The sequence below is a fragment of the Nannospalax galili genome, unplaced genomic scaffold (genome assembly GCF_000622305.1).
Source record: "Nannospalax galili isolate Female #2095 unplaced genomic scaffold, S.galili_v1.0 scaffold1242, whole genome shotgun sequence".
Classification (NCBI taxonomy): domain Eukaryota; kingdom Metazoa; phylum Chordata; class Mammalia; order Rodentia; family Spalacidae; genus Nannospalax; species Nannospalax galili.
In genome coordinates, this window is record NW_008347218.1 from 106,558 (window position 1) to 114,302 (window position 7,745).

A 7,745-nucleotide genomic window follows, 5' to 3' on the forward strand; every position below is an offset into this window, starting at 1 on the left:
ATGCTGCTTACTGGCTTGCTCCCCTGGCCCCTGCTCAGCCTGCTTTCTTAATGCAACACAGGCCCACTTGCCCAGGGGTGGCACCCACCACCCACAGTGGGCTGGGCCCTCCCACATCACTCGTCAAGAAGATGCCCCTCAGACATGGCCATAGGCCAGTCCGATAGAGGCAATTCTCCAATTGAGGCTCCCTCAACCCAGGGGTATCAAGTTGACACTAAAGCTATCCAGCACAGGATGACTTAAAAATTAAGACTGAAACATCCTAAGGGTATATCATAAGGTTTATTAGTAAGTCACTCAAGTGTAAAAATATAGACCAGAAAAAATAAATTATTCCATTGCCTATAGACAATCATTGCTTATACTTTGAGCCCTTCTTTGATCACTAAAAGAAAATATGACCTATTTACATATCTTACTGAACAAGTGTTATCTCATTACCTCCATATTTACTCTTAATCGCCTCCACTGTGTGATGAAAAAAATGAGATCTAGAAAGATTAACTTACCCAAAGCATAAGTGGCAAGACTCAAAACAAAACCACTGAACTGAATCCAAGAGTCCCAACTACTCCCCTCCTTCTTTACTGGAAGCAAACTTTTACCAACTTGATACTATAAAATCTAAACAGTTTCTCTAATAAATACACACAGAGCAGTCAGTAACTAACACTTTGCCATTTTAACATCATTATTCTACATGGCTGCTATATATTTAACATTTACAGGAACACAGGTGGTTCCCCCCTTAAATTATGAACAATACCTTAACAAATGCCTTTAGCATGCTCACGGAAAGGCTTTTAAACATAAATTCCTTGAAGAATTTCTCTAACAAAGGAATTTGAATTTTAATATCCATAAATGCCTCTCAAAATGTACCTACAACAAAGTATACAAAATAACCTGTTTGCCTATATCCTACCGACCACCCTTCTCACTAATAATACAATCTTAAATAAATTTTCATTTCTTTGTCATTGGTAGAGGTTGAGCATATTTTCAAATATATGTCTGTGGCTTAATCTGTAAAGGTATTCAGACTCTCTAAGATTATAGTTTGTCTCCGGATTTTACTTATATTCTCATTCAGAATTTTTACTTTTTTTGTTGTTTTTTTTTTTTTTTTTTTTTTTTTTTGGTCTTTTTGAGACAGGGTCTCCCTGTAGCCCCAGCTGTCCTGGAACTATGTAGACCAGGCTGGCCTTGAAACATATAAGATCCACCTGCCTGTGCCTCCCGAGTGTTGGGATTAAAGACATGCACCACCATGCCCAGCCAAATTTTTACATTTTTAGACAGTCCAGTTTGTTAATTTGGTTCAAACTTTCTAGGCTTTATACCAAATTTAAGCCTTTCCTAGTCTAAGAGTATAAAAATATTCACTTATTTTTCCCCTAATAAACTAGTTTTCTTTTTTCATGTATGTCTCTGATCACATATGCAATTGTGAGTAGGGAACTTAGCTCTGAATTCATTCCTAAAGATTCGTTATTAGCTATTAAAAACACTTTTACATAGTACTATATTTGATATACAAAGATGATGATCCATCATAAGTAAATGTATTGCTTGTCTAATTCTGGTGTTGGCTTTATATAGATTCAGTTATTAGTCTTTTATTTGTGAGATAGCTTATTGGATTGGGAGTAAGAAATATGGTAAGAACCAGAGTACATGGTCCATAATATATCTTGCCCTACCTCACAAATGTTTATATTATACTAATCCCCACAGTCTCAGCATATGAAATATTCTCATTATTTTTTAAACAAAACCTATAAATTCCATTGCTTTTGAGCGTAAAACAGACTCTGCTTCAATTCTAAGCACCTTCTTTTCAGTAAGTCCTTTTTGTCTTCTGCCTTCACACATTAAAATATATGTAACACTTATTTTCTTGACCCAACTGTTCAATTGCCTCAGATCTTTTATTCTAAATGCATTTTAAAAGTTTCATATTTCCAACCTATCATTTCCTAACATCCAACTTCCTAACAAGACTCTAAAGAAATAAACAGTTTTTGGTTACTACAAAGACAGACCTTCCCTAGCAATTCTCTACCTTCAGAACTGTGGCTACTATATATTTAGTATTTAAATCACACTTTCAAACTCTCTCTTTTCCATGTCCATTTCCCTAAGAAGATTCAAAGAAAAACCAATCCCTACCATAAAACTCCAAAAAGGAAAACAGTGATTTTATTTTGTAATTATCTTACCTTGATCAAACTGCTTGTGAATATTGTCTTGACCAGTTTTATTTCCACTAACACAGTACAGTGCTTCGGTACATAATCCTAAGAGATTTAAAAAAATGTTTTATAAACATATATCCATAACAAAGAATACACTTAATACTAAATCCTTCCTTAGTTACCTAACAAAATGTGATGATGTTTAATAAATTTTCCTGATATTTAAGTAAGTTCTTAATGAACTACTTTCAATTTGAAATCATTCAGGACGTTAGTTCCAAACAATATAAGGAGACAAAACTTTTCCCTGTTTCATCCAATAAGTGATGATCAAATCCTTGAAATATGTGTAAAATATGTGTGTATGTGTGTGTGTGTGTGTACATATTGTGTGCATACATGCACCTCCCACCCCCACAATCTTTTTGATGCAAAACCCCCTAAAAACTAAACAATAACCCCCCAAAATTAGTAAGAAAAGCCTTTAAGTTGTCTTATCAAGACCACTCTTTAAAAAATTATTATTATATATGTGTGTACGATTGAGTGGGGGGGTACATGTGCATGTGTGGAAGTCAGAGGACACCTCTGTGGAGTCAGTTCTCTCTTTCCAACTGTATGTGGGTTCTGGGGATCAGAACTCTGGTTCATCAAGACTATATAGTCAGGCAACTGTACCTGCTGAACCATTTTGCTAGCAAATCTTTCTTTTATGCTATAATCACTCTACTCAAATCAAACCAAATGGAATCTGTCTCCTCACTACCCTGAGGTAAGAAATCATCTCCTTCCCTGCCACAGTATTATCAGAGGATGCAAGTCAAGAGCCTGCAATTCTAACCCTAACTCTCAGCCCTCTTCCTTGCTGATAGAGTGGTAGAAAGGGCTGCTAATAAAGAAGACTTCCAAAAGTAAAAACTGTATGCTCAATGGGAAAGCACCTACATATTTTTCAAAAACTTTATTAATAAGGCACATGTACCTTTTACCAGAGTTCACAGAAAGAACATTAGAAAAGTTGTTCTAATACCATTCATGGGGCAGTATGCCAAGTTTGTACAGGATAAAATTAGTTTTCTTTCTCTCTGGTTGTTTCATCGGGTGGCTAGGAAACTAGTTAAGAAAGAACACAAAAGGTGATTAAAATGTTCTGTACACTGATAGGTACAAGCATTTATAAAAAATGCACATAACTGTCCCTGTCATGCTTAGTGTACTTCACTGTACATCAGTTCTTAAAAATTAAAGAAATTTAAGTAAATATTTAACTCTAGTTAGGTTTCCATTCTAGTATATGTATACTTTTGTGTACATTAGACTTGAACAAATTATCATGTAAATTGAAGACGATGGGAAGATGGTTTCCACCTTTGGAGAAGGGAATTAATCAATAGCAAAACACACTAAAGAATACTTAGTAGTACATCAAAATTGTAGGTATCCATAAACTCATAGCTTTTAACAAATATAAAATTAAGTATGTACATATGTATATGCAGAAAAACATGCATACATGTATTTATTTCCTAGGACTGCTTCTGATAGGGTACAGAAGCAGCTCCAATCATGGTTTCTAAATAACATTTATCACCAAAAGAAAACACAGCTCTTTGGCAAAGAGGCTGAATCCAAGGCTTGATCAAGAAAAGTACAGTCAGCCAGGCATGGTAGTACATACCTTTTATCTCAGCACTTGAGACGCAGAGGCAGGTGGCTCTCCGTGAGATCAAGGACTACAGTTGTAGGCCAGCCAGGGCTACAGAGTGACCCCATCTCAAAAATACCGCCAAAAGAAAAGTATAGTCAAACCTGTTGTGTCATATGCCAGAGAGTAATGAAATACTTAAATAGAATTATGCCAACAGACTTAAATAATAAAAATAATTTTAAAATGCTGTTATCTCAATGAACATAAAAATAGGTAAGTTAATAGCAATATAAATAAATGGGAAAGAAAAACTTATCCTGTCCCTACAAAGAAGCTATTAAATTCAAAGTTCTAACACCAACGACAAGGTCTAGCAGAGAGCAACAAACGTGAACATTTATTTATTTTTATTTATTTATTTATTTATTTATTTAATTAATTTATTTATTTTAAAGCCTACAGCACCTGGTATTCCCAGGAGGTCTCCAATCCAATTACTAACCAGGCCCAACCCTGCTTAGCTTCTGAGATCAGACACGATTGGGAGCACTGAGGGTGGTATAGCCTTAGACAACAAATATGAAAATTTAATCTCTTATGTTGAGACAATCTCTAGGTATAATGCACCGAATAGGGGCAAAATTGTAGAATTTCAGACAAAACTTCTGAATGTATCTAATGAGGAAAGAGACAAACCCACATTAAGGGCCAGCCTACAAATTAAAAGCTTGTAATTTTGAAAACCATAAAAGCCAAGAAAAACAAAGGAGACTATGGACTCCTTCCAAATGAACTGAAAACAAGTCAATCAGACTGAGGATGTAACTGAGTTCATAGAGTGCTTGCCTGGCATGTGTGATGTTCTGGGTTTAATATTCAACACCACATAAAACTGAGTATGGCAGCCACTGCCTGTAATCCTAGCACTTCTGAGGCAGAGGCAGCAAGAGGATCAGAGCTCTACACAATCAGTACAAAGCCAGCTTTGGATACATGAAACCCCTCTCAAGCAAAGACTCAATCAGCATACAATGTATCCACGTCAGCTCCAAGAAAAAGTCTTACAAGATACACTATCACGTGTTAAAATCTAAGCCAGGCATGGTGGCACACACCTTTAATCCCAGCATTCAGGAGGCAGAGGCAGGTGGATCTCTGTGAGTTCAAGGTCAGCCTAGTCTACAAAATGAGTTCCAGGACAGTTGGGGCTACAGGGAGACCCTGTCTCAAAAAAGACAAAAAAAAAATCTAAACACCTACCATATGCAGACAATAGTTTTCTGTACTACTTTGATGATTAATTATTGTGGTTTTGCATGAGAATTTTTTTGTTAGGGGGAAAAAAAGCACACACATTTAGGGGCTGTTGCCTTAAACTTATCTTCAAATGGTTCAAAGTAAATAAGCATGCACACATATAATATGTATGAGAAGTTAATAGGACAAAATAAAAATACACGCCAATTTCTTGTACTTTTATAAAAAGATGAAATTAAAATGTTATGAATTTTTTTGGCCAGGCATGGTGGTACACCCTTTTAATTACAACACTTGGGAGGCAAAAAGGATCTCTGAGATCAAGGCCAGCCTGGTCTTCATAGTGCATTCCAGGTCAACTGGGGCTACAGGGAGACCCTGTCTCAAAAAACAAAATAAGCTCGTTCACAGCTGGTAGGACTGTAAACTCGTGTAACCCTTATGGAAAGCAGTGTGGAGAACTCTTAAAAACTAAAATGAACCTACCTTATGACCTGGTTATACTACTCCTTGGCATATATGCAATGACTCATCCAATTGCGTAGACATGTATAACCGTGTTTGTTGCTGCTCTTTTTTACAATAGCAAAGAGATGGAATCAACCTAAGTGCCCCTCAACTGATGAGTGATTAATGAATGTGGTACATTTACATAATGGAGTTCTACTCAGCAGTAAAGAAAGATGAAATAATGAAATTGCCAGGTAAATGGATGGATCTAGAAATTGTTATACTAAGTAACAGAGACTCAGAAAAACAGAAGATGTATGTTCTCCCTAATTTGTGGATCTTAGCACCAAATCCTTGTAATAGATGGAATCCCACTGAAATGGGCCAATAGCCCATGGAAAAAAGATGGTGCAGAGACCTGAAGGTTCAGTGCCTTGCCACAATGGGAGGAAGATCATCTCACACCTATTACCCCCTCCAAGGGTCAGGCATCTTTGTGGAAGAGGTTGGCGGAAAGAATGTAAGAGCTGGAGAAAGGTGTTGAGTGTTAATTGGAAGTGTCCTCCAACCACTATGCCAGCAAGCTATAGTCATACCTCCTTCCCATGCTTGTCAAGGAGTCATGGGGGGAGTCAGTTACCCCTCCCACCCAATCAGGCGACCTTAGCTGCATGTGGGGGAGGGGCTAAGGATATATAGGCCCAGAACGCCATGAGGCATGCCATTTTGTGCAGCTGTCAGGAAGTCACAGGATATATTGAGTGTGGACTGTTCAGTGCAGCTGTAAATGGGGGGTGCCCACTCTCTGTAAATAAACCCCATGTGCTCTTTTAGTAAGCCCAATAAACTTAGAATTTTCAAAAAAAAAAACAGAACTAATGGAAACCATATTCTTCTACCAAATTTGACCCCATGTTGACAAATCCTTTGGTCTTTGATTTCTTATTCCTATTTTTCTCCCCTTAAACGTCATTGTGTATGTGCATGTATATATATACATATATAGGTGTGTGTGTGTGTATATATATATATACAGAGCTAATGGAAACCTTCGTTATTCCACCAAAGTTGACCCCATGTTGGCAAATCCTTTGGCCTTTGACTTTTTTGGGGGGGAGGTCTTTTTGCGACACTGTCTCCCTGTGACCCCAGCTAGCCTGGAGCTCACTGAGTGGACTGGGCTGGCCTCAAACTCACAGAGATCTGCTGGGCTCTGCCTCTTAAGTGCTGGGATTGAGGATGTGTGCCATCATGCCTGGCTTTGGTTTTTGATTTCTTATCCCTACTTTTCCACCCTTAAACTTCATTGTATATATATTTTTATGTAACCTGCTTCAAGTTACTTCTGGAAAGATGTGTTAAAAATTGTTTCTCTTTGGAATAATAAATAAATAAAATTTTATTCACCTATTTTTAAAAATTTTTTTATTTATTTTTATTTTATGTGTATGCGTGTATTGCCTGTACGTAAGTGCACCCATGTTGTGCACCGCCCACAGAGGTCAGAAGAGACTGTCAGAACCCCTGGGACTGGAGTTACAGACAGCTGCCATGTGGGTGCTGGGATTCAAACCCGGGTCTTCTGCAAGAACAACCGGTGTTCTTAACCACTAAGCCATCTCTCCAGCCCCCTCACCTTGCCCTTTTCATCCCTGACTCTCCATCTTTTCTGTTTACAAATGCCGAAGCATCCATTGTGCGGGTCCGTTCTGCAGGATGCCTGACCGATCTTCCTTAAAGCGCCTGACTCACCTGACTTTCCTTAGGGTTCCTTTGTACAGTGGTGGTGTTTGCCTGGCGTTCCTTACCTTGGTTTGCTTGGGAGTCATTATTTTCAGTGCTTGTATTGTTGTACCTATTAACTATAATTTTCACGAGGGTTTTAGTCATTTGTTTTTATTTTTTGCACATATCCCCCTTTTTATTTTTATTTTAAGGCCGGCCTGACTTTATTTCACAGGTTACCCACCTCATAGGTGGCTCCCTGAGGAGAGATGGCTATCTCCTTCCTCTAATCTTATGCATTTTTGCCTCTCTTATTGTGTCACCTCTGACCAAACCTTGACTGTCATTGAACCATGCACCTGGCCATGTGCATGTCCTGTCTTAGGAGTGCTTGTCATGGGACATTGTACCCGTCCTTGGCTAAAAATGCATCATGATTAAGGGCAGCCACATGGGTAATGCCA

The 7,745-nt window shown here is 37.9% G+C and overlaps 1 pseudogene; it reads right to left on the minus strand.

The window, feature by feature from the left end:
• Positions 1-4,302: 4,302 nt before the first annotated feature.
• Positions 4,303-4,421, minus strand: LOC115072146 (annotated as a pseudogene).
• Positions 4,422-7,745: the final 3,324 nt, after the last annotated feature.